This window comes from Heliconius melpomene, chromosome 13 (genome assembly GCF_056956725.1).
Source record: "Heliconius melpomene rosina isolate 202511_hmr_F chromosome 13, ASM5695672v1, whole genome shotgun sequence".
Taxonomy (NCBI): domain Eukaryota; kingdom Metazoa; phylum Arthropoda; class Insecta; order Lepidoptera; family Nymphalidae; genus Heliconius; species Heliconius melpomene.
In genome coordinates, this window is record NC_140401.1 from 9,696,919 (window position 1) to 9,724,518 (window position 27,600).

At 32.4% G+C, this 27,600-nt stretch overlaps 1 protein-coding gene across 1 annotated transcript in view; it reads right to left on the bottom strand.

Moving 5' to 3' along the window:
- Nucleotides 1–25,735, bottom strand: part of Grip (Glutamate receptor interacting protein) — a 227,060-nt gene extending 201,325 nt beyond the window's left edge. The window contains exon 1 of the mRNA XM_085196004.1: nt 25,590–25,735. The gene's annotated coding sequence lies outside the window, so the exon portion shown is untranslated. The remainder of the gene's footprint in view (nt 1–25,589) is intronic.
- Between the last annotated feature and the right edge of the window lie 1,865 nt (nt 25,736–27,600).

Genomic DNA, 27,600 nt, shown 5'->3' on the forward strand with positions numbered 1-27,600 from the left:
CTAACGAAATTGAACATTTGTTTTTCCAATACTTACTATAGCACCTATTTATATTACTGGCGTTACATTTGGCCCTTAGCTATTTACAAAGAGGCGGATTATCCTCAATGTTTTCCGCCGACTGATAAATATGTATTAACTGAAGTTTATTTCGCACTATGACAGTAGGGTTGGCGGAGATTATTTGATTTTGGAGATGTTTTTTGTATTTTTTATATTAATTAAAGGGGGAAAAGAGGGGAAAATGAAATATTTAATATTTTCAATTTGGCGCTGTGGTAACTAGGGAAAAAGCGGCAATGGGTTATGCCACTCAACCTCCAGAATTCGGCTAAAAGTGGGGAACGGAAATGTGTTAATGAGAATGAAGTGTCTTAATACTAGGTTCCCAGGTTCCCTCTCCCTAGCCTGTTATCTATATATATAAAAGGACTTGTCCTCACTGACTGAGGTAAGACGCACGCACAGCCGTAACCGCAGTGCGTAGAAATTTGAAATTTGGACAGAAGTTTACTTTCATAATCTGGACATCCACTAAGAAGGGATTTTGAAAAATTTTAACCCTAAAGGGGCCAAATAGGGATTGAAAGTTTGTATGGGAAAATTTTTAAATCTGCACCGATTTTTATAAAATTGTAAATTCAGACTCTTAACAACATTTAATTGAACACGTGTTTCACGGTTTTTTAGAATTTACCCTCTAAGGGTGCCAATAAGGGGTTGAAAGTTCGTATGGAAAATCTTTATAACGCCACCGATTATTATAAAATTTTAAATTTAGACTCTTAAAAATATTTAATTGAACATGTGTTTCATGGTTTTCTAGAATTCACCCCCTAAGGGTGCAAATAAGGGGTTGAAAGTTTGTATGGAAAAATCTTTAAAACGCCACCGATTATTATAAAATTTGAAATTCAGACTCTTAAAAATATTTCATTGAACATAAGTTTCATGGTTTATTTTAATTCATCCCCTAAGCAATAAGCAAGCGAAGCTGCGCGCGTCCGCTAGTGTGGGATACAGCGTGAATTTAAAAAAAAAGTAAGAGAAAAAACCGATAGCATTTTATCGTTTTTCATATTCCACTCTCTATACAATAAAAGATATTGCGAACACTATATTGCTAACTAAAATAAACAACTGAAAATAAAATCATAGAAATCAAAATAATTTTCTTTAATATTATAATCATTTTCTTTTTATGTATTTAAGCTTAAAACTGGTTTAATAGTGTAAACTTAGTACTTCAGCAATAATGATAAAACATAAAATGGATCTAAGCATAAAATAGTAATTAATTTTATTGTTTAGATAAGATATAACACTTTAGGAATAAATTATAATATTTTTATTATCTTTTTTTATAAATTACTAAAAATAATTTATCTAATAACCTTATTAAGAAGTTTGGAGAGGTATAAGTTTTATTTCTGAAACCCACACAATTTTTTAAAATCTTAAAAGCTCATGCTCATAGCTGTACCCAAGAATATTCATATCACTAGGCTCACATTAAATAACCTCGATATTATATATAAAGTTTGCGTACATATCAACTTCTACGGCATTAGCGCACCCCTGCTTCCTAAGTAAACTGCAAGTATCTAAAGTGTTATAGCTTTGGAGATCGCGTTCAATGTTTATACTCCACATAGGAACCACACAAGCTGAAATACTTTGGAAAAGGTACATTCTAAGTGCACCTTTGTGCATTATATATTAAGTTATATTTGGTACTAGGGAATATGTTTTACGTGAATTGAAATCGTTTTTTTTTTAGTTTTCGATAAAAAATTAGATATATTGCTTAGTATTAACCATTACATAGATAAATATTTACTATTTATTATATTCATTCATTTTTTCTCAGTAAGCAAATAATAAGCAAATAGAATCAATTATCAAGACCCTCTTTTTTTAGCTACACGCTGTATCCTGCACATAGCAGGGTAGGTAGAGGGAACCTGGGAATGTAGTGTTAAGACCCTCCTATCCTCAGTCAGATATTTCTGCTCCCAACTTTCCGCCGAATTCTTGAGGCATTACGAGTCGAGTGGCGGAATTTAACGCTGCGATTTACCTAGTTACCAGAGCGAAGAAGTGAAAATGTCTATATTTCATTCCCCCAAGTGGGAATCGAACCCACGTTTAAAATTACGTTAATAAACCGTTACGTTTACAGTTGCATGTTTGTGACCGTACGCTACGACGGCCTCTACATGATGAGTGGCGAGATTCAAAGCTTTTTTTATGTTGTCAGAGTGAAGAAATGGAATTACTTTTACGAGTCGGGATTGAACCTAGTACTAGCGTACAGTCAGATCCTGTCCCACTGCGGCAGTATAGCCATGGAATATTTCCATCTCCAAATAAATATAAATATAAAAGTCATTAACATTTTTAATTAGAACAAAGTTAATTCTGCCTATTCCAAAAGTAATTTCCCATAAAACAATTATTTTGTAGACACAAAACAGCCTCGCTACATAATCAATATTATAAGCCAAAATTCAGGAAATAACAATCTAAATAGCCGACTTAGTCATCTGTGGAATCCATTAAAAATATAAAACAATTGTGAAAGATCATTTCTTCAACAATTGTGAGAGATCATTCCTTCAGCGAATTCGGAAATGAAATTGGAATTGAAGGCATGGAATAGAAGCTGGTTATTGAATGGAATGGGTAGAAGTTTCCAACAAATAAACGGTTTTAGAAAATACCTACTTTGTTTGAAATCCAATGGTTTCAATGTTATAGCGGTATGAAAAATGATGCATTAGCGAACTAGATTTGTGATTCTAACCTTTTGTAAGAAAATTCTTTGGCTATACCTTCAAATTTTAAAAGATTTTTTTTTCTGTAACAATGTATTACAAGGTATTTTTTATTTTTTATCTTCCACTTTTTAATGTAAGTTTGGAATTAAAAGCAATTTCACACTTTTTACTATAATACAGGGTAAGCTGAAGAGATTTGTTTTCTTCAAGATATTTTATTTTGATATTCTGTGAACCCTAATTCAAGACTTTTCGTATTTAGTGGTTCTAGCCAAAGCAAAGAAATGAAAATAATTCATTCCCCCGAATGGGATTCGAACCCACACGTGCCGTTCAACAATATCCATCCCGTTTCCAAACAAATTTTCACTCTGTCTCGCAATTGCCTTTTTTTCCTAATATGAAAAATAGTTTTACGCTGTATCCAGCATGTAACAGGGTAGACAGAAGGAGACTAGTGTTAAGACACTCCTTCCTCACTTTTATAAGAATATATTCTACGGTCTATTTACAAATGAGTAAATACTTCAATTTATGCTAAACTCAACAGTTATCCACTTACTTATCAAGTCTTGGCTTCGGCGGAAACTAGGTTAACATTTAGACAGCATATGCGGGTCACTACACTACGTCTACATAATCAGTGTCGAATAGATAATATCTTGAAATCTCGTGAAATCTGAAAACTTTCCATATATTTTTCCTAAATTGAAGAAAATTTTAAAGTTTAAGGATATTCATTTGTCTACTTTAAATTTGTATGGTTCATTCTGAGGTTATCGTGGCGCAGCGACTTCGGTTCGATTCCCACTCAGCGAAATGAGTTATTTTCATTTCCTCGTTCATTTCCGCCATTTAACTCGAAAATTCCGTGGTGTCTCTCGTATAGTATTAAATTTGAACCGCAAATTAATGTAAATATCAATCTAGGTTATCATAAACAATACAATCCACAATCAATTTTGATGTAAACCCAGACAAGATCATGTCCAAATGCTTAGCACAAAACGTTTTTTCTTTTTCTATGTAAATTGTGTATTGGTAGCTTTAGCGTTCTTCTATTGTTTTCGAACAAAAAAAAAGGTAAATTTATTACTTTTCCGTCACTCTTAATTCTTATGAGGGAACAACTTTTTAATAACTTTTTATTATTATCATATTTTAGGACGTTTCCACCAATTGTGACTCATTAAAATTGTCTCAACGGAATTTGAAAAGTTGTTTTGACCAGAATTTATTATTCCTATTTATTTTTGTATTTTTTAAAATACATAAATAAATATTGTTCTTGAAAAGTTTGTTTGTTATACTTTAATGTTTTTATAATTGAAATGAAAATTGGTAACGAAAAAGATTTGGAATAAGAACATTATGACGTAGCGGCACAGCGTGTGACTATAAACTCGACGGTTTTGACTTCGATTCCCAGTCGGGGGAATGAATTATTTTTATTTCTCCGCCCTCATAATTAGACAAAGCGCGACGTTAAGTTTCTATACTCAAACTCGCAATGTACTAATCATTAGGAAATATTGGTAGTTCCGACCAAATACAGTGATTGTAGGTTTAAATTTCACAAGAAATAGTATTTATTTTTATAGGTAGAGTTCCGTTCGCCATTTTCCGCCGAATTCTGAGGCATTGCGTGTTGAGTGGCAGAACTCAACGCCACGCTTTGCCACGTTACCAGAGTGAGAAAATGAAAATATCAAATATTTCATTTCACAGAGTGAGAATCGAACTCACAACTATCGCGGTTGACGGTAAGCGCGATGGTTATAGATTCGATTACTGACATCTTTATGCCACCGAATCACAACTATCCTTAAAATTGTATACATAAATAATGATCATTTTAAATATACTATAATATTAACTTACAAAAATCGTAACATATACAATATTACACGCATTAAATATATTCTTATTTGCTCTTTTGTATAGCAATAAGCCGAATGTTCTATTCATGATATGATATTCACAATGAAGCTAGTTCTTTGATCTAAATAAAGCGAAGCCAGTATAGTTCAAACCAAATATGAATTTGTGAAAGCTTTTTAGAAGTATCTATATACACACTGTAAATGTCGATTGCCACTCAATGATGGGGGATGAATGTCTAAGTTTCCTCTCTCTAGCATCAAGACAAAGCGCGATGTTGAGTTTCGCCACTCCACGCGCAATGTCTCGAACATTGGGTAGAAGGCGGGGAACGGGGGGTCTGAGCACAAGGTTCCTTCTTCTTATCCTGCTATGCAAGATGAAGTGTCAGTAATTTGTCACTTAAATCACTTTCTTCTTCTTCTGCCACTCAACACGCAGGGCCTCGAGAATTCGACGGAAAGTTAGGAATGGAGAGTTTAACACTAGGTTTCCCGGTTCCCTCTGCCTACCATGCTATGTGCGGGATACCTTGGTTACCGGGTGTAAAGCTAAAAAAAACAAAATCACAATCAAAATTTAAAAGATTACAATCAAATGAAACTAATGTTATATTACAACAAATCCCTTTACGTAACATAACATATAATCTTTCCCAACATCCATTTTGACAGCGACACAATAACTTATATAAAGCTTAGTTCAGAAATTAGAAGTTGTTGACGACAGCCGACTGTACCGACCTTAATCTGGCTCGCGGACCGGCGATGGCGGTCCTTTATCCTTATAATTTTATTTTCTGGTACAATTCATTCTTTAGAAACGTTAGGTTTCAGGTTGATGTGATAAATACTTGTAGTTCAAATTCGTTTGTGGTATATAATTCGGTTTAATGTTATTTTTTCTTATTTCAATTTTCAATGTAGGCAGAAGCAATCTAGTACGCAGACTTTTCTAGGTAATAGTTAAGAATTTTCTAAATAAAAAGTGTTGAGTGGCAAAACCCAGCGCCATTCTTTGCTTTATCAGACCAAAAACAAATATTATAATAGGGCCCACACAACTACAATTGTCGAAATTAAAATAAAACAAAATATACGTTACAACACCACGTATTACGTATACATGATAAAACTACAGCCATGTATTATTCAGGACAGGGTGTAGGAAATCGTCGGCTGGAAGACTGTGAGTTATTGGGTACAGTGGCTGGGACGGGTGATAGGGAGGAATAACTTTCATATTTCAACCTATTAAATGATTTTAAAGCATTTTTTATGAACCCTCTTATGGTAAAAAAATATATTAATAATCCGATAATCTCGAGATCGTCACAGTGTCAAATATTTAAGCAATTCATATAGGATGATGTAAAATTCATTTATAAATCTACGTTGTAAATAAGACGAAGAAACGTACTACAAACTTTGCTACTTCAAAGATACCAGATTTAAGTGCGGCTTCGCCCGCATAGTCAAATGGAAACAACCGAGAGTTGTATATGACACATGCCACATTCTAATTGCCCGAAGTAACGCTGGCCACCAGTACAATGGGTTACATCAAAACGAATAACACACATTAATAAAATCGAAACAGTAGTTTCTGAGATTAGCTCGTTCAACCAAACAAACATTAAAAATAGAAGTATGGTTTAAGATTACTTGAAAATAAAATAATTCAAGTTCCTAAACAACAAACATTTCGTAAATAAATTTCAAGTAAAATCCAAATGCCTTTCCAATAACTGAAATAAGCCAAACGTCATAAAATCTTTTATTCCGATTGATCTAAGAATCTAACATTTTCATCTCTTCTATTTAAGGTAAGATATAAACGTAATATAAAACGGGCATTAGATGAATCAATAGCTTGGATGTTTAAATATTATAAGAGTACCCTCGTCTTATATTCTGTTGGTCCGTCGAGCCAATATATCTGCATACATATTACATATGTGTGTATGAGTAACATTTTTTTTATTTTCGTAAAAAACAATAAAATATATAAATTGCTTTTTTTATAACCGTTGTGACGCAGTGGTTCCTAGTAATACTTCAACTTACTAGAAATACGATCGTTAATAACCCATTCAATTTCATTTCAAAATTCTTATCCTACATCTTATAAAACAAAGTCGCTTTTCGTGTCTGTCTGTTGTTTCTAACTCTTCTTCTTCTAAATCAGCCAACGGATTTTGATGCGGTCTTCACCATGAAGTCCAGTGTTTTTCGTAGAAGGTTTATATATAGTTTATTATTTGTACATTCTTATGTAAATTAACATAAATACGATAAATGTGTACAAAGTCCTACCCGTTGAGACACTTTCGCGCATGCGTTGCTTTAATGGTAAGTACTACATGAAAAAAATGTACTGGAGTATTGTTCCTCTTAATAAGATCTACAAAAAAGTCCGCGAGAGCATATTCGTATCTTTTAAGAATAACGTGTAGTGATAATTTTTCTGTCTAAAAATAATAATTTCCATATATTTTTTATTGTGAGGGATATTTTTCCATAATGATATTAATTCTTATCCTTTAAAATACTTTATTAATTTTCTACGTTAAACGAAGATAAAATTTGCTTTTTACAATATTTCGAAATTTCGAATAGTTTTACAGAAAAACGCATTTAATTGTTGACACATCCCGCCGTTGACGCATCAACTGTATGTTACTCAAGTTTCACTTATCCCTTACTCTCAGCATATAAATAAGTACATTAGTTACGTTGGCCATTTAATGTAGACCAAAACTGTATTTTACTGTTTTCATTTTAATAAGTACTTTAGAAGTTGTTACAATATCAAAAAATCCTTGCTGCGAAACGCGCCTCGCGACGTTATGCTTATACAAGCGAGTCCGCCGCGCCCGCCTGCCTTACACGCATCGGTGGTTCAGTGGTAGAATGCTCGCCTGCCACGCGGGCGGCCCGGGTTCGATTCCCGGCCCATGCATTCTATTTAATTTTCCCGACAGGCAGCCACGTCGTGCTTGCTTTTCATCAGGGACAGAATACCCCCTTCAGCATTAACCACAAGCTCGAAAAAAAAACCCGGCTGCCTCTATAGCAACGAAGATTTAGTTGGAAGCGTTTGCACGTATTGGATAATTGGAGTTGAATGTATTATTTAAGCGCGATATATTTGGTTTCACATTTTTTGTAGTAGTTAGTAGTAGGTAGATTTTTGTTTATAATTTCTTCCGTTTAAAAATAGTCATTTAACTATCTAAAAATAGTCATTTAAATATATTTTAATAAGTACTTGAAAAAATTAGTAGCACAGATTTAAAATTACGGTACCTACTAAAAAATCCTTGCTGTGTAAAACAATTGGAAAATCCTTATTGAAACTACAAAAATGCGGGTTGCAATAGGATTTAATTAATTTTCACATTATCTTAAGTGCTTTGCAAACATACATTACATGAATAAGCCAGTAGTTAAAGCGGGCGAAGCCGTAAGAGGGTCGCTAGTATAAAAATAAACAAATAATCATTATTTTTTTTTTAACATAAAGAAGCGTTTATATTTTTATTTCCTCGCTTTGGAAAGAAGGCAAAGCCTCTCAACACGTAATGCTTTGAGAATTCATCGAAAAATTTGGAACGAAAGTGTTTTAATAGGAACGGAATGTCTTACAACTAAGTTCCTTCCCTCTGCCTACACAGCTATGTGCACTGTTGTGTGTGTGAAGAAAAAAACTAGTTATTTACTAAATTCATCATTCAAGGTATTCTCATTTCAGTAACTCCGCAATATAATATAATAGATTTAAGTTAATTTATTTTTTATATTGTCTTTTATAAAGGTTTGGAGTTAAGAAAGTGGAAAAAATCAGAAGCAATTTATCTATTTCCTTGGAATTGAATATTAGCGCCTTCCCGTCTCAAGCCGTCGTGTCTTTCGTTCTACTTTATATAGCTCGACTTTATATTGCAGCTTAATTAAAATCTATCAATTGAAGGAATTATTTAATAAATTGTTAAAATATTTAATAAATTGTAAATCACAGTTGTATTTATACCATCGTGGAGCAGCGTGACTAGAGTGGGATCGATTCTTACTGGGTACTGGGGGCATGAAGTTAAGTTATTTCCTTGCCCTGGAACAACAGGCGAGGTCTCAGAGTAAATTGTCACAACACTAAAAGGAAACTCTGTCTACTTTATTATATATAATAACTAAATCTTATATAAGTGTAATCAATTTGTACTCGTATATTATCACAATTTTGTAATCGAAAGACACATATATTACTTTATAAAAAAATTGTATAAGTGAAAACAGAGTGAAACATAAGATTAAATCACTATCACCATCCTCAGCTAGCAATATAATAGCGCTTCTTCAAAATTTTTACAACTTTGTGACCATTTTTAAAATATTCGACAGATTGTGGGTTCAATTCCCACCCAAGGAGATTAAATAAGAAGAATTTATTTTCCCCAATTATCCTTAATTATATAGACAAATGTGAATGTAATTACATATTTTAAATATATAATTTTATTTTAGCTTCACCGCTGTATTTTCATCCCGCATATACCAGGGTAGGCAGAGGAATTCAAGATTTAAGACGCTCCGTTTTCTACTTGGCAAGGTTTTTTCGAGACATTGCGAGTTGAATAGCAGAATTTAACGCCGTGCTTGATCTTGATATTGAATCAAGGAAAATAAAATAATACCTAGTTATGCCCTCACCCAAGCCCTCAATATTAGGTTAAGAAAGATTATTCCACTGTCTCAGCCAGACCACCAGGGTATTCCGATTATTGTTATAAGCACTTTTATTGTTTTGTAAAATTCACAGTAAATGTTGCAATCGATTATAATTTTTCAAGAGAAATGTTTTAGCTTTAAGAATTAATATTGTTTAGATCTCCGAATCGATCAGGCGAATTAAATAATTTTAATTTAAATTAGTTTATTATTTTTAAAAAAGTAAATTCTCAACTAGAAAGTTTAACTACTTTCCCTCCAGTGAGAATCGAACCAGCAAATTCTGCCTCACTACACCATGACAGTGACAAATATAAAACATTCTACATATAAAAACCATTACATATATTTACACGGTCTAGACTCTATTCCACTCTATTGTCTCTATATATAAGTGTGGCTTAAAGACAAACAGAAGTCAATTTATTTTTAGTGAATTACATATATATATTTATTCAGTAATTCAATACGTAGATACTCATAAGACTTAGCTTCCTAATGCATAGTGTGGAAACACTTGACCTAGAAATCTGAGATGTGAGAAGGGCCTGGTATAAATCAATTGGTGTTTGTAAATACAATTTTTTCTTTGTTCAATTATTTTTGTATAGTGTATCGTATTTACTTATTGAGGCCGTAGTGGAGCAGCAGCGCAGCGTCCGACTGTTCTGGGTTCCATTCCCACTCGAGGTATCGAATTTATTGAAAAGTTTTCACAAGCAAATTATTAACATGATTTATTTAAGAAAAAATAAATGAGCCATATAACCGCCAAAGGCCGTAGGATGCGAGCAATACGTTCATTGAAATTTTTAATAGCGTAAGATTCCATGATTTAATATGCCCTTCCTGATTGCGACGTATAGAGACATTTTTTTAAGAGAAAAATATTTTGTAAAACAATCATTAATGTTATACCACACTTATATATAGGAAAGAAAAGAATCTACTTCTTTTAAAACGTTTTTATTGTATCATGTGTATTGTATTACAAAAAACGTGCATGCGATTGTAAACGCAGCGTGTTGTGAGTTCGATTTCTACTCGAGGAAATGAAATATTTAATATTTTCATTTCCTTGCTCTGGCAACGAGGCAAAACGAGAGTTGAGTTCCCCTCAACACTCAATGGCTTCAGAGTTCGGGAAACAAAAGTGCCTTAATGGGAACTGAGAGTCTTAACTCTAGGTTCCCAGGTTCCCTCTGTTTACTTCTGATGTAGCGTGAAGATAAAAAAATGGCATATCAGTTATGAAGTATAAAGATATAAATAAATCACCTACAAAAGATTTAAGAATTTCATACCAAAGTCAAAGGAGCCTCAAAGTATCGAGATCTCTCGAGAATTGTGTAAAGGTTCTCAAAACGTTATTGTGTAAAGAAGCCATCTCTTTGATACGAAACGGTTTAAATGCAATGCCCTTCTATTTTTATTTTAATATCAATTGAGATTGTTGAATAGGTTTAAAATGTTTATCATTTAGAAATCGTTAGTGGGAAATTTTACTGAAAATGGTCATTGGCTTAATCCCCAATTGGCGAAATAATATTAATATAGCAGGATAGGCACAGAGAACCTGTGAACCTAGTGGTAAGACACTCCGTTCCTCGTTCGCCAAGTTGTAGAGGCATTGTTTTTTTGAACCCACAAACGTTTGTCACCCCCAAAAAATGTTTTTTACACATGTCAGTCAAGCACTCATTCGCTCATCACTCACGACAGGGGTTGACAACACGCCTGAAGGTAGGTATTAAATAATAGACGGTTTATATTGTTCTGGAAATGCTTTTACACAATACTTTTTTGCCTAATTTACTCGTTGACAGGATACGTTCTCTACTCTACTTATTTCACATACATAATAATTATGATTGATGATAATATTATTTAATTTGAGATGGTAAATTTGTTGATGATTGTGGGTTTGATTTTGTTTGTACTGTAGGGACACATTATTATTACATACATATATTTATTACAAAATATTAATATTATTGTAACAATAAATAAAATAAAGTTTTTAAAATATACTTGTGTCGTAACTCTCGTATTACCATTAGGTACAATATTTTACAATTATTTTATTATTCGTAATTACTTATTAAGTATTAAAAAACCTTTGGGGTTCTCGCTCCATAAATATCTTACTTCAAGCAAACAAACAAGTTATTATTTCTATATAAATATCTTATACTAAAACTTCAGAATCTTACTTGAGGTCTATTCAACACGGAACAGCGTCTGACTGTAAGTCCCGCACATTGCAGACCAGGCAAAGGGAACCTGGGAACCTAGTATTAAGACACTCTGATCCCATTTTCAACAGAATCCTGGCATTACGTGTGAGTGACGGAACGACAACGCCGCGTTTTGCCTAATCACCAGAACAAATAAATTAAAATATTACTTACATATTTCATTTCCTTGAGCAGGAAGCGAAGCGATACCTGTCGAGTTTACAGATGTGCGCGACGACGACTTCAGAATTCAATTCTACCATGAAATAAAGCGTAAGACCGAAAAAAAACAATGACTAAAGCTTGAAGGAATAATGTATATATGTATGTTTTAAACATTTTCTTTCATAGAATCGAAAGAAATGAGCCTTTATTTTTTTGGGTGGAAGAAAATCAATTATCTGTCTTGCTTTGCTTCTGTTTTTTCCTGTTGCCACTTCTCATAACAGGGTTTCATCAATCACTTACGAAACAAATGTATGTTTGTTTATGGTAAGTTCGTATCTGTTTTCTTATATATACGAGACGAGAAACAACATATAGGTACATATATATTACAAAGTTCTAAATGGAAATTGGAAATACAATTGATGGTAAGTATTGTTTTAGTTTGAAAGTAACTACGCCTCTTAGTTGTGGATTTAGTAGATACGTTTTATATATATTCTTTATTGCACATGTAAGAAAAAAGTAAGAAAACAGTTAAAAAGATATGTTTACAATGGCGGGCTTATTTCTGAAAGAAATCTCTTCCAGCCAACCTATGGAAGTGGATGAGTGCCAAACAGCGGAATAACAACACAGTGCAATCAAAAAAAACTATTAAAATATCAGAAAAATATGTATATTAACTAACACATTATATACATAATACATACTACAATATATATATACATACACACATATATATATATACAAGTTATAAATATATAATTATATATACTATTAAATCGACTATATATACATATACATACATATATAATACATACATATATACATATATATAATATATACTAGAAACACTGATTAAAGCTATGTCTAATTACGTTCACTTTTAAGCAAATGTTTTTTAAGTTTGGATTTAAATGAGTTTAGGGAATGGCTTTTCTGGATAGGATTGGGAAGTTGGTTCCAAAGGGATGCGGCATATACAGTAAAGGATTTTTGAAGGAATTTGGTATTGCTCTTCGGTACGCCCAACATCGGAATGACATACGAACGTCTAGAGCGTGAGGGACAGGGAAGCAGATTAAAGAGGGAGCGCAGGTAAACAGGATAATTCATGTAATTCAGGATTTTAAAAAGGAATATAAGGATGTGCATATCACGGCGAAGGCGAATTGGGAGCCAATTAAGCTGAGCTCGAAAATGGGAGACATGGTCATACTTACGCAAGCCGTAAACAAAGCGTATGGCCAGATTTTGAAGACGCTCTAATTTGTTAAGTAGCTCCTCGGTCACATCCAAATAGCAAACATCGGCATAGTCGAGTATTGGAAGCAGAAGACATTGCGCTAGCATAATTTTGGTTTTGTGAGGAAGGAAGTATTGGAGACGCCTAAGAGTATGATAAGAGAAATGCATGCGCTTGCTGATTGAATTAATATGGGGTGCCCAGGTGAGGTTAGAATCCATTATAAGCCCTAAATTTCTAACATTTTCGCAAAAAGGAATTGTAACTCCTGAGTATTGAATCGCAGGGACGAGATACCAGTTGATTTTAGATCTGAGTCTGCTACTATCTATCACAATTGCCTGGGATTTTTTTGGATTGATCAATAAACCGAAAGAATCAGCCCAAGTTTGTATAGCAGACAGATCGCTATTTAAACCTTCAATAGCTGCAGGCAGATCATTTAAGCTACAGTGACGATAAAGTTGCAAATCATCCGCATACAGATGGAAGGGAGAAGTAATGACTCCAGAGATGTTGTTAATAAAAATAGAGAAAAGAAGTGGGTAGTGGGTAAAAGAGGTGGTGGTTTTATGGTAGTATCAGTTTTGTAACTTTCATGTCTTAGGCCTTCGGAGGGCCCTTTGTGTTATCTTCCTCCAGTAGCATCGACACTGTTTTCTTGAAGGTGGACCAAGATCTTCCTCTGCTTCCCTCACCACTCACTTTAGCTAATCGAGCGATAATATCTAAGAAATTCCGTAACATTCTTTACAGTTAAGATTATGTTACACTCTAGATATTCTTTTTTTTAATTATATTGAGATAATAAACGGATTTTGGAAATTCGACACATTTTATTATGTAAAGTTCGCGTTCAAGCCCTTACCATAATTATAGCTTCTTTGAATGAATAGCAGTGATACAACTCGTATTTCTATATTCTTATTATATTTCAAAAGTCGTGCTCCCATTTTCAGCATTCTGAACTACGTCGGTTCAAAATGTATAAATGAAAATTGCAACTTACGATGGAACCTACAAAAAAATAAATATATAATACATTCTAAAAAACGATAATAAAACAGCACAGTATCTACCTATTAAAAACTACTGAGAAAATTTAAATATTTTTTTTAAAACGAGAAACTTGATATAAAGTTATAGAAATTGTTTTTTACCGACGACAGTAACTGTTGTACGATTCGTAACAAACGACTGCCTTAAGAACTTAGTCATCTTGACTCTTCTACTCGCGATTGTGGGTTCGATTTCCACTCGGTGGAATAAATTATTTAATACTTTCATTTATTTTCTCGTTCTGGTAACAAGACAAAGGGCTGCGTTGAGTTCTGCCACTCAACACACAATGTCTCGAAATAATCAGCGGAGAATGTGAAACGTGAGTATTGAAAATCCAGTATATAAAATAAGCTGTATAATAGCTTAAAATAAAATTCAGTATATAATAGCTTAAATAAAAGCTCAATGCTAGGGTAAATAATCCTTGTACCATACTAGGATATCAAGAATAGGCGTGCCTTAAAGTTAACCGTATGTCAGCATAAAGAGAACAAGTCCAATCTATATATATAAAAGGACTTGTCCTCACTGACTGAGGTAAGACGCACGCACAGCCGTAACCGCTGATGGTAGAAACATGAAATTTGGACAGATGTTTACTTTCGTAATCTGGACATCCACTAAGAAGGGATTTTGAAAAATTTTTACCCTAAAGGGGTGAAATAGGGGTTGAAAGTTTGTATGGAAAAAAAATTAAATCGGCACCGATTTTTATAAAATTTGAAATTTAGATTTTTAAAAGTATTTAATTGAATACGTATTTCGTTGTTTTCTAGAATTCTCCCCCTAAGGGTGCAAATAAAGGGTTGAAAGTTTGTATAGAATTTTTTTAAAATCGACACCAATTTTTATAAAATTTGAAATTCAGACTCTTAAAGGTATTTAATTGAACACATGTTTCATGGTTTTCTAGAATTCTTCCCCTAAGGGTGCAAATAAGGGGTTGAAATGTTGTATGGAAAAATCTTTAAAACGCCACCGATTATTATAAAATTTTAAATTTAGACTCCTAAAAATATTTTAATTGAACATGTGTTTCATGATTTCCTAGAATTCACCCCCTAAGGGTGCAAATAAAGGGTTGAAAGTTTGTATGGAAAAATCTTTAAATCGCCACCGATTTTTATAAAATTTGAAATTTTGACTCATAAATATTTCATTGAACACATGTTTCGTGGTTTATTAGAATTCACCCCTAATTACGCAAGCGAAGCTGCGCGCGTCCGCTAGTCGTTATATAAGGTTCGACAATCCTGAAATTCTCTTAATACGTGCCTACGACCAAAACATCAATGTGAAAATTGTTTCTAAAATAATAAAAAAAAAACAACAAAATTTCTACAATATTACGGAACGAAATATTTTTCCATAAAATAGCACAAACTAAAAAGCTTGACATTTTTGAATTCATAACATATTTACAAATAAATTCTGTTACAACAGTGAATAGCATAAATATGGTTACATCCGTTTTAGACTGTTGCAATTATGTTTTAATTTTTAATGTATTTTTTTTTTAGTTTAACTATTATTTTAATGGTAGGTATATAGTACATTTTTAATGGGGTTTTGTACAAAGGTAGCCAGTTTAATCTTAATAAAGTAGAACCAAATAAACTTTTCAGCTTTATAATATTGGTTAAAACTTGTAAGTATAAATATAGCGGAAGACGATAAAGTTGTTAAAAAGCTTAATATTCTGTTTACCTTGTTTATGTTTTCATCTACTGCATTTTCCGAAGGCAGGCATCGACAATCTGATTAAATATCGCTCCGATCTCCACTTTCCGCTCAAATAAATACATAGGGTTGGGTGATGAGTTACTGCGATTTAATCCATATTCTGACTAAGGGAATGACCATATACTAAATTTGAATACTACTCAAATACATAGGTATAGGATAGACAGATATGGACGTGGGCCGGGTGGTCCGTGCCCACCTCAGAATAGTCTTGTGCCCACTCTCGAATCTTAAGTAAAAAATAATCCTAAAATAAATCTTTATAGTTTCAGGTTCGAGTCCTATTCGGGAGAATAAGACAAGCAATTATGAACAAAACAAATAACTCGACTGCATAAACTAAATGAATATATTCAACAACACTCACGCCATCAAAACAAATCGAACGACGTATAATTTATCAAAATCGGTTGGTTTCGATCGATCGGTTCATTGGTTTTACAGTTACAAAGGAACAAACGGACGAACGTACATACGCGCTAAAAACATAACCCTCTCTTTGGGCTTCGCTGCAATCGGATAAAATGGTTAGTTTAGCCACTCAACACATTATGTCTACGCAATGAGGCGATACAGGGGGAACGGAGTATCTTAACACTAGGTTCCCGTTGCCTTCTACAAACAAGCTAAATCATTCATGTCCCCAATTTATATATATTATCAGTATGTGTGAATTATAAAATTAAATCAGTTTTATGTTCCCGCACACAACAGGGTAGGCAGAGGGAACCTAATGTTAATACAGAAGCATTGGGAGTTTTCATTAGGTATATTATTTTACGTACTTCAAAACAACAAGAGATACCAAAAAACATTACAAAATAACTTGAGTGTAATTAGCGCTGTATATCAAACAGCAGTACTTTCCAAACAACATGTACATACATACGTACGTATATCAAAATAGGTTATTAATTAAAATGAAGAAGATTTGCCGCTTTCGTAGCATGTTTAATTAAATTTTGTGTGACCCAAAATACTTTATGTAGCATTTTGAAGAAGATAAGTAAGAGTTGTGGTATTTGTTATAGACCTATGTTACCAAGCCTTTTACTTTTGTAACAAAAATAAACAACATCACGCTGTATTGCAACTTCATGAAGAGGAAACTTAGTGTTAAAACACTCCGTTCCTCACTTTCCGCTAATTTTTCGTGGCATTGCGTGTTGAGCGGTGGAACTCAACGCCGGGCTTTTGCCTTGGTGCCAGAGCAAAGAAACAAACTTCTCTTCCTTAATATCGTTATATATTTTTGTTTTATTTTTTTCATGGGGTCAATCTGTATTCAGTAGATAGGTAGAAATAATCCAGGGACCGGCTTGTCTCTGGGTCATATATGTAAATATATAAGTTAAATTTGAATCTGGTACTATTAGATTCGTTATTAACTACTAAGCACTCTCTTCTCTAAGCGCAAAACATGCACACCAGCAAGAAAATAAAAATGCTACATTAATTAAAAAAATACATATATAATGATATCGTTAGCGTGTGAGTAAATTTAATACGTAGTTTTTTCTGTATGCTTCGTAATTATTTTTGTAAGTATTTTTTTTTATTATCCTTAAAAAATAATTCGAACCTACAACCATCGCGATAACTCAAGCAGTGGATGTGAATGAAATTTGTATTTTTTGTAAATGTCCCTTAGAAACCTTCAAAATAAATGTTTTCCTGAATTATAACGACCGAATAAAATGTTGCCACAGAAAGTTTTTTAAGATAATTATAATTATGGGCTAAGCAAGCGAAACTTTCTAACTGATTCCTCGTATACCGTTAAAATATTATGATTATAAAATTAAGCCAAAGCTTAATTCGTTAGAATTAAGCTTTGGTTTGTGATGAGTGAGTCGTGCACGTGTCTAGTAGTTAAAAACTTTTATCATATCCGTATGGGACGGTACTACACATATTTTGTCTTTATAAGAAGTTCGGTCCTAAAAGAACGTGCTGTTATAGATTTTGATTTTTATTAGTACCGTAGTACTTAAGAGGTTGACACCAACCTTCCGTCTGCTGGCAACCTATGCATATACCAGATCCAGGCTGCAACCCTCAGGTCGTGCATATAAAAACGACGCTGGATCAATATAATATTAAAAATGTGTTGAATGCATTATTCATAATTAACTATGCTAAATGTAATATGAAATTGTCATGCATATTATTATAATTTTATTTATTTTATTGCCATCATACCCAGGGTATATATCATCCATACCTATATTATAAATTCGAAAGTATCTCTGTCTGTCTGTCAGTCTGTCTGTCTGTCTGTCTGTCTGTCTTTTACGCAATCAGGCCCAAACCGCTAATTCAATTGTGATAAAATACTCATATAGAGATACTTAAGGGCTCGGGATGAACATAGGATACCTTTTTTTCTCATATTTGTAATATTATCGATATATGTATACCAATATATTAAAATACTTATTATTTAGACGTACAATTTATTCTGCCATGTTAATAACAACCGTCGCTATGCGACCGTTGCTAAGCAACAGTTGGCAAAGTTTGTTGTTAGTAAACGTCACCCAAATTGAGCTTGCTTAACGCATGTCTCTGTTGATAACTGAAAATAATTTCTCAGATATATTTAATAAATATTCGTATATTTCAAGCGGGCGTAGCCGTATTCGGATCCACTAGTCTACTTATAAATTTAATAACAACAAAAATAAAATATAAAACAAAAATAAAAGCTTTCCTAAGAGATTACTTACGTAATACATATTGCAAGTTTAAACACCACTCTGCAACGAATATATTACATAATGTTCAACAGTGATTCTCAACCGATATGTCACGACTATATTTTTTTAAATACCAAATATAACTAACCATAAATTATAAAGTCTTTTTATTACGAGAAAATTTTGATTTAAGGAGAAAAAAAAAATTCTTAGCCTCTCGCCATCCACTGCTGGACGTAGGCCTACCTGAACTACATATATATATTTATAATTATCCTTGGGGAAACATATAACCAGCTAGCTATATGCTAAAACGACGACGTGTAAAGATTTTAACATTAAAAAGAGTTGTTTAGTGTTAAACTCTTTTTAAAAAAAAATTTACACAGACTAATGTTTATTATAGTTATAAATAACATTTAAATTTGTCCTTATCATTGTGTATTTTTTTTTTAATTTACAAAAGTATGTCGCGACAAAAAGTTTGAGAACTACTGGTGTACAGAGTCATTGAGTATTGCGTTTCGTTGCCGAGTCGACTCGTTTTTTATTAAACTGCGAACTTGGAAAAGCAATACTGAATACAATGGTGTACATAATTTGTTCTGAAATACTACTTGTTTCAGTAATATTTCTTATAATATCTTTGTAGGATTTTGGTTGTTTGTTATATTTGTATTGCAAATATACCTTTTTAAAAGCTTTTTTTATATTATTGAATAGTTGGCTGTGGACGTCGTAGTGCAGGTATTAGGTGCTTAATTTTAATTACTGCATGAACAATATGGTTAAAATGCACGAGGATAATTTTTTTTAAAGTAACTATATTTTAAATTCTCGATTTGATATCTTTTGAATAACTAAATGAATATAAAAAAGAATCGACATTATAAAGTTACTGACGAAGTAAGAGTAATTAAGTGATCTGAACGTACACGGATTGATTATAAACAGAATCTATAATCCAAAGAAATGTTAAATTAAAATTTTGAAATTCACTAAGGCGCAAACGGCGTTAAGTTTCGCCACTCAACGTCAATGGCTCAAAAATTAGATAAAATGGGGTTAACAGAATGTCTTAACACTAGGTTCCCCTTTAATTCCCTGCTATGAAACTAAAATAAACTCCGTTATCGTGTGCATTATATTTCGACTTCATGTATAGAATGTTATTAATTTCATGTTAAATTGCTTGCTATGAAACAAAGCAGGCTAACGTTATCTATTAGTTCTAGTAGCGTTAACTCCTAACTAGTATTAGTTTGATTAGAATTTAAAGTAGGGAATTTATATTTAGGTTATAATTTGTGTTTTTTTTAGATTCAAGTGTAGACACTTCGTTCTCCACTTTCTGACATTAAGTGTTAAGTCCCTGCACTCAACGCGGCGCTCTATCTCGTTACCAAAGTGAAATATTAAATATTTAATTGCTTCGATTGGGAACTGAACCCACAACCGTCAATAAAAAAACAATTGTAATATTCTTTTTGGTTTCGTACTTATTGTACATATATATATATATATTTTTGTATAGAATACTTATTAAGTTCATGCTTTTGTATATTTTCTCTTTTGTTGTGACAATTGTTGGTAATCCAAATAAATACATAATCCATCAAAATAAATAATCCTACAATTTTAAATTTATTTATTTTAGTTAAAACTATATGATTACTATTATAATATGCACATTTAAATCCATTTAAGCTGTAACATCGAGGATGAAAATGGGGAAAGCACAACGCTTTCCTTCACCCTCTCAAATTTTACAAAGGGAATTTTTATATAGCGTGTAACAACCGTATATTTTAAGCTTTTTCGTCATGCGTAATACCAAACGACTAATGGGGATTATTTATAGCCTTGTTTTTTTTAATTTAAAACTTCCATTTGTATGAAACAAATTAATATTTAGGTATCTGAGGTGTATTCCCAAAGCTTGTGTGTTTTTAACGTTTGATAGAATTTGCAGAGAGAAACATGAGGTCACTCTGTTTTTAATGTTTCACCTCACATTATGTGTTTAATCGTCAAAATTAGACCAGAAAAAAAACGTATTCCTGAATAGCACAGGCACTGTATAGAATAGTTCTAATTACTTATATTCCAGATCGTTGTTTGTTGTTATTGGGCCTTTCATTTCAGTTCATTTACAGAGTAGGTATGAGATTTGTAATTTAATTATACGTAATAAATTATTACATTTCAATTTGTAAGGACCCTTTATCCCTGGCAGAAGCTTTATCCCTGGTAAAACGGATATCAAATGCTACGGTCTATGCATTGCTGACCATATTATTCTTCATTCTCACTGTGACATCACTGGTGGTACCTACAATTCTGTGTAACTCTTCAATGTGGATTTGATCAGTTTAACCAGGTCCTCGTACCCTACGAAGAGATAATGTCCACAGGATTCATCTATCAATATATCAATATTCGTGACCCTTCATTATCCAACTTGAAGGAAAGTTTGCTTTTTTTAATATTTTTTATAAAACGCAACGTTTAGTTTTGCCACTCAGCATAAAGAAGCAGCGAAAAGTGGAGAATAATATATCTTAAAGTTTCTCTTCACTTACCGTTGTATAGAATGGAAGGTTTAATATGAAATGAAAAAGAATTAAATTGAAATTTTATCGTACAACCGTTCAGAACGCCGCTGTACGTTTTTAATCAATACATAATGTGATTAAGCAAGCACATTGAAATATTAAACCGGTCTTCGCAAAATGTATATTCATATGTATATTATGTGAAATTTCATGTGAAATATGATTTACTTTTCTGATCGTAAGCATTATAAAGTAATTAAAAGTAACAACACATTCAACTGGAGCTTATGCTTGTTAAGTAAGTATTTTGTAGGATAGACGGAGAAAATAAATGGTTAAGTGATTTTATTCACGTTTTTTCTTTCGTTTTTGCGAAACCCAATATTGCGGTTCAACTAATCGATTGGTTGTATACCTCAAAAGTCGTTTTTAACCAGTTAAAGTACCACAAATGACATCGTCTATCAATTTTAAGATATAGAAAACGTAGTGTACTGTTTTTCCTCATTATTAGATTTTATTTAAGTAAACTTAAAACCCATATCCAACAAAGCCATTTAATTCAATAAATCAACCAATTTCGTCGTAAATGAAGCAAAAAATATCCTATTCAGCTTTCTATAGGCAATTCTATTTCACACAAAAGGCGGCTTGTACCAAAATAGGGTGTCGTTTATTTTCTTGCACATTACCGTCCTAATGGGAAATTTCTAAAGAGTTTAAACTAGTTCCCGTTGTCCAGTGTACGGTCATTCCAAATGATTATGTTGTTTCAATGAATGTGACATTTAATACATTACGTTATTAGGAAGGTATACCCTAATTATTTTAATGTTAATATTTAATACATTTAGAGTATATTGTATTTTACAGGCTAAGTAGTGTAAGTGTACGGGAAAATAAAAAAATATATAAATATCTGATAATTAATTCATATGGTTAGGCTATTTGTATAATAGCCCAAAACGGTGTTAAAACTTTGTAATTAGTAAAAACATATTTTTTTACCTTCACGCTGTATTAAACACATATCAGGGTAGGCAGAAGGAACCTCGGATCCTAGTCCTTAGACACTCCGTTCCCCACTTCCTCAAAACTTTATGTGTTGCGTAGCGGAACTCATTGCCGCGGTTTGCCTCCTTAGCAGAGCGAACAAAATATTAAAATAAGTGAAAGTAAATAAGTGAAAATCTAACCCTCTTATCTAATCTCTCTAAATCTAATCTAATTAGCTATAAATATTTGTCGAGCAAATAGCCAAGTAAAAAAAATAAAAAATATGGGTTTGTACCCATAACATTAGCACTTGTAGAGAAGCTGTAGTATTGCACTGCGTTGGCTTCAATAATAGGGGATTTAAATATTAATATTTAAAATTGGTTCGAGGTGCAAATATAACTAAGAATACGAAGGGAATAAGGAAGCTAGTATGTACGAGTACATCACTGCTACAGTCCGTTGGGATTTCAATAAAACAAGAGGAAAAGGTCAGCTCTGACATCTTTATGTATTCTCTAAGGTGCTGATGTGCAACAATGCCAACATTTTTAATAACTGGTAACTTTTTTATAATCTGAATTTGAATTTTATTTGAATTCAACATTAGATTCCCTCTGCTTAGTTAGTTATATGTGGAATACAACGAGAAGCTATAAAAATAAGCCAATAATTAGCACAAATGATAACAATTTTTTTTTAAAGGACACTTTCTTTTTTAATCCTGCATTACACGAACTGGAGGTTATGAAGAAATAACAGCATTTTCTCCACGAGAGCTTAGTTTTGTTTACGTTGTATCTCGCATACAGGGCAGGCAGGTGAAAACTAGTATTAAGGCAATTCGTTCTGCAATTTTCGGCTAATTAACGTACATTATATTGCGTCTCAACTATATTGCGAAACTTAACGCCGTGCTACATCTTAACGGAGTGGGGAACTACAAATAATTTAAATATTTCCCCTAAGTGAGGACGATACTCCCAATCATCCCGCTCACAGTCCTTGTCCCTCTACGGCACAACATCATCATAAATAATATACAAAAAAAGTATAAAACTAAAATAAAATTTTATTTTTCACTAACCAAAAAAATCCACAAAATATGTTTTTTGCAATTCTACAGAAAAGAAAACTAATTTCAATAAAAAATTAACGACGCTCGAAGAAAACGTGTAGACGCAGCATTTGGAATTCCGATCATCTAACTGTTGGGACGTAATGACGTTAAATGTAAAATAAAATAAAAAGGAACGGCCCCTTAATTATGTTTGCTTGGACGAAAATTGAAAATTATTATTGGGAGAGAAAAAACGCCTTAAAAGAAATTGTTTTTATGATTCATTGATAATTTAAAGCTGAATAGTTTGTGTAAGAATAGAAAAGATTTTTTTAATCTAATTTTGTTTTGTAGGGGCCCAACCCTGCTTCATACGAGCTAATGTGTGATGCCTAGTGATAAGACACTCATTTTTAGAGACAGAAAAGGCGTGTGTTGAGTGGCAGAACTCATTTTGTTTTGCTTTGTACCAGACTTCTCGTTTTTTCTTGTTACTAAAGTAAGAAAATCAAAATATTTAATTCCCCCAAAGTGGGAACTGGAACTCTTGATAAATAATACTACATATACCTCAGTGGTGTGGAGTACCACGTATCCGTAAGCATACCCTACTATGTGCAGGATATGGAATGGTGCTAAAAAAATGTTAGGCGGTAAACGCTTAACGGGTTTGATACCCGCTCATTGTATAGATTATATTATAATATAGAAATTATCTTCATGTTCTGGGTGAGATAAAGCGTGGCGTTAAACTCAACACACAATATGAAATGTGTGTGTGCTCCATTTAAAAATACATATATACAGGATGGAATTGTCAGCACCACTTTAAATGAAACCACAGTTTTAACTACTCTATAAAAGCCTAATATAATTCAGAAAAAAAAAATCCCAGAAATGAAAAAGTTATTTTTTCAAACAAAATAAATAATAAAATTATCGTTTTAAAATAAAACACCATTTGTAAAGTATAACATAGGCACGCACACACTTACCTGTCAAATCGTCAATCGTCGTACACTTATGTGTGCGTCACACGAAATACAGGTATGGATAAAAATCGGGAAATGAAAAAAACATCCTACGTCAAAACTGTTGAGGTACCTTGATTATTTTTTTAGCTCTGGGTTTGAAATATTTTACCCTATATGCAGTTTCAGTAAAAGAAGCGCTGCCTCTTCCATCCTGTATATCAGAGATATACGTAAAACAAAAGAAATAAAGGTTTCAGTTTCAAATATAATATTTATAAATTCTATCGATAAATATGAAAATATTTTCTCACGTTAAAATATTAAAGGCTTCATTAAACACCAAAATCTTATTAAGCACAATAATGATCCTTTACAGTGGTTGAGCTTTAAAAGCTTTTGACAGCTTATTATTTTCTAGCTTCATTTTATAGGAACGGTATACGTGTCAATAAAGGAGGTCACCAGTTCGATTTCAATTAGATATTGACACAAGCTAAATCGAACAGTGATACAAAATGTTAACTATGGTATAAAATTAAATCTAGCTTTAATTAGTTACTATTTATTAAGTTTTAATATTTAAAATACACACAATATTTTGGTAAAACTTTGTTTAAAATTGCAAATCTTAGTATTAAATGCAACAAGCTGTTCATATACCTCGCCTTAGTAATAGTAAAGCGCGGCGTTGAACTCCGCCACTCAACGCACAATAACTCCAGAGTTTGGCGGAAAATGCGAAACAGAAGTTTTATAATGAGAACGGAGGTTTTACCTCTTGGTTCCCAGGTTACAATGTAATTCTATAAAAATCCAAATCTTCACCAAAATAAATTGATAGGGAAACAGCTTTTTTGAGCTTTCGCCGTCAAAGTTTGGTATACATATCACGTATTGTTAGGTTATTTATATTTCATACTTTTACATCATTTGATCTTAAGATTAATGTTAGCAATTTTAAAGTTATTTTAGTTTAATAAATTGTGTAGGTATAAATTACGTACATCGTATTAGTATACATTAAAATGATCCTTTCCGTTTTATCTTAAACAATTTTTGTACGATACATGTATGTATATATTTCAAACAAAAGCGTTCATTGTCAAAACAAAACAGTACTGGGGGTATTAAAATATTTAAATATTCCATGACAAGCTTTACACGAAAATATAATATTTAAAGTTCGAATCAGGAAGCAAAATATTTACTCAATATTTTGTGTAAGTCGTCAGTGACATTAGTAATTCACTATATTTATTTGATTTTTTTCAGACAATCGTCTTTATAATCTTTTACTTACAAAATGGATACCACTTATGCAGCTACATATATTTTTATTTTATATTTAGATCAGAGAAAAGTCCCACCACAAAAAAAATTACGTAATCTTAATAACAAATGAAAAAAAAAAACAAACAAAAATGTCTTTTTTAAAATAATTATATAAACATATTTACTTACCGAGACTAAAATCCTCTCAATATAATATAGTGAGCAATCCCTAATATTTTAAATCACATACACTTTGTCACTCACTGATATCATAAACGTGATCATCGACTATTTTCGTCGCGTAACTTCGTTATAACTAGCGAACGTCCGCCCTCCGCGACGGTTGGCACGATACTGTTCAATTTTCTCTAGCAAGAGCTGAAAGATGCAAAGATTTCATATTATTCAGCCAAGTAGCGAAGTTATTAGAGTAATATTATTTATTTATTTTATACTTTATATATTATTACGTTATTTGTAATTGAAACCGATAAACTACTAATAAGTCCAAGTTCAACGCCCTTCATTAAATCCTAAAATAAATAACCTTAAAATAGCTTTATGCATCTATAGTACATTTGGAACATCAGCACTAGCACTACATTTAAAATGGTTTTGATACTCTTGGAAAATAACCATATTATGTGATAACTATTGAAAAAATATTAATATGAATGTCTTTTTTCAAAATATGATGTTAAAATTATGTATATTTTTGACGGTAATATTAAAAAATATTATCATTCTTGTTCGTGAAGCCTTTGTGGTGTACTGGCACAGCGTCTGGCTGTCTACGGTACTATGTGGTCCATACTCGGGGATTGATTATACAGGTCTCTCTGGTTGACAAGGCGCGACGTTGAGTTACGCCACTCAACACGTAATATATCGGAAATTGGGCGAAAATGATGCCTACCCACTTATATATGTACTAGCAGCCTTGTAGTGAGTTTACAATTATTTCAATATACTTGTTTTAGTCTATATTTAAATATAATTAAAATTTATTGTACGTGATGTCAGTATCAATAACTGTCAAATATTTATAGGTATAATAACAAAATCGATAATGCGAAATATAACTATTTAATATATTACTAAAGAGAATGAGTTTGACAGCAAAAGGGGACTTCCCTATTGCGTGCGTGGAGACGCCATAAAAGGTATTGAAATTTTGTATTAGTCATATTTTTATTGTTTCTTTGGTATCACTTCTCAGAAATGCTATCCTAAGTCTTTATAATATACTAGCGGACGCGCGCAGCTTCGCCCGCTTATTTGCACCCTTAGGGGTGAATTAAAATAAACCACGAAACATGTGTTCAATTAAATATTTTTAAGAGTCTAAATTTCAAGTTTTATAAAAATCAGTGGCGATTTAAAGATTTTTCCATACAAACTTTCACCCCTTATTGGCACCCTTATGGGGTAAATTCTAAAAAACCGTGAAACACGTGTTCAATTAAATACTTTTAAAAATCTAAATCTAAATTTCAAATTTTATAAAAATCGGTGCCGATTTAATTTTTTTTCCATACGAACTTTCAACCCCTATTTTACCCCTTTAGGGTTAAAATTTTTCAAAATCCCTTCTTAGTGGATGTCCAGATTACGAAAGTAAACATCTGTCCAAATTTTATGTTTCTACCATCAGCGGTTACGGCTGTGCGCGCGTCTTACCTCAGTCAGTGAGGACAAGTCCTTTTATATATATAGATAGACTAGTGCAAAGCATGAAACTAAAGCATGAAACTGAAATATTTAAAACTGTTATGGCGGAACTATGAATATATGTCCAATAAAAGCTTTTTAGAAACAGCTATTGTCAACGTTGCAGAGTTCACTCGTTAAAGAATCAATTTTGGGTAACCCAAGTTGGTCATAATGGGTTTTACCATATTTTTTTTACAATCAAAAACGTACTGGATTTAGATCAAAATATCAAGGATGACCTAGTTTTAAAGGCTATATCTAGATGACTTACGTAAATAAAAATATTTTTTTCTTAATGTACGCACTTACTGCTGTACTGTATATATGGAGTATCCATAAATACATTTTATTGAAAATTCCTGTGTCTATCATGTAATATCTGGCCATCTCATTATCTTGAGATACTACAAATTCAAACTCTTGTAATTTCCTCAAAATTATCAAGAATTTTTTTATAGTTTTCGTCTTGAAAATAAATAATACCCTG